Source organism: Esox lucius, chromosome 23 (assembly GCF_011004845.1).
Source record: "Esox lucius isolate fEsoLuc1 chromosome 23, fEsoLuc1.pri, whole genome shotgun sequence".
Taxonomy (NCBI): Eukaryota; Metazoa; Chordata; class Actinopteri; order Esociformes; family Esocidae; genus Esox; species Esox lucius.
In genome coordinates this window covers 23,857,258-23,858,393 of record NC_047591.1, presented here as the reverse complement: position 1 = coordinate 23,858,393, position 1,136 = coordinate 23,857,258, and positions in this window count along the sequence as shown.

Sequence of the window (1,136 nt, the reverse complement as noted above, 5' to 3'; positions counted from 1 at the left end):
CTGTATTGCTTTTCTCAGGCCACCACTTTGAGAACACATGGCAACAATGACATGTCAAGTATTAAATAAAGGGAAAGCATGCTACATAACCTTTACTGTTGAGTATTAAATAAAGGGAAAGCATGCTACATAACCTTTACTGTTGAGTATTAAATAAAGGGAAAGCATGCTACATAACCTTTACTGAGCTGAGACTGAATTGTGAAACAAACAGACAGTACATAAAGCTATGCTACGGAGTTCATAGGTCAGAGTGAAGGCCCTCTCTGTATGGCTCTCTCCCGTTCTTGCTTGCCTTTTTTAGTCTGTCCTTAGCGGTCCTGGTTTTCCGCCAGGCAGTCTGTCCTTAGCGGTCCTGGTTCACTGGGGTGTACCGTAGCGGTCTTAGGGTCCAGGTCCATGTGGCTGTCCCTCTAGGATCTCCCTCTTGGTCATGATGATACACACCTCATAAACACGAAATGCTGCGAAAGCCGCCGCCATGATACAAGACCCTCCAAGGATGAACCACCAGTTGAATAAGCCGAACGACACAGCCTTTACGATGCAGGACAGGCCAAAACACACCAGGCCAATCACTGACATGATCTGAACACAGAGTGGCGGGTTGCCGGTCTCCTTTTCACCCATCATGCCAAGTGAGAATCTGGGCAGTTCTATTGACTCCCAGGCTGGGCTGCCAGAGTTGGGTCTCTCGCAAAACACGGCCCAAGCTGCTGAGTGATGCACTGTAAAACCTCCGTTCCTCACCACGGTCAGACCTCCCGTTCCTCACCACGGTCAGACCTCCCGTTCCTCACCACGGTCAGACACTGTAAGACCTCCCGTTCCTCAACACGGTCAGACACTGTAAAACCTCCCGTTCCTCACCAGACTTCAGACACTCCATGGAGCAACGGTATGACGCTGCTTTGTGAACATTATAAAGGTCTCCTGCAAAACATTGTTCTGACTGATTAAGGCCAGGGTCCAATCAGAAAGCGATTTTCAGCCATTGCGGCTTTTACAGCAATACCTGAGACTGAGCAGCGAACACTGCATTTAAAAAGCTGTGACACCTATAATCCGCTTTTGGGTTTGAATTTAGGTGCAAATCAACAGCTCTTTCATTATTAGCTCTAGTTTGTATCAACCTT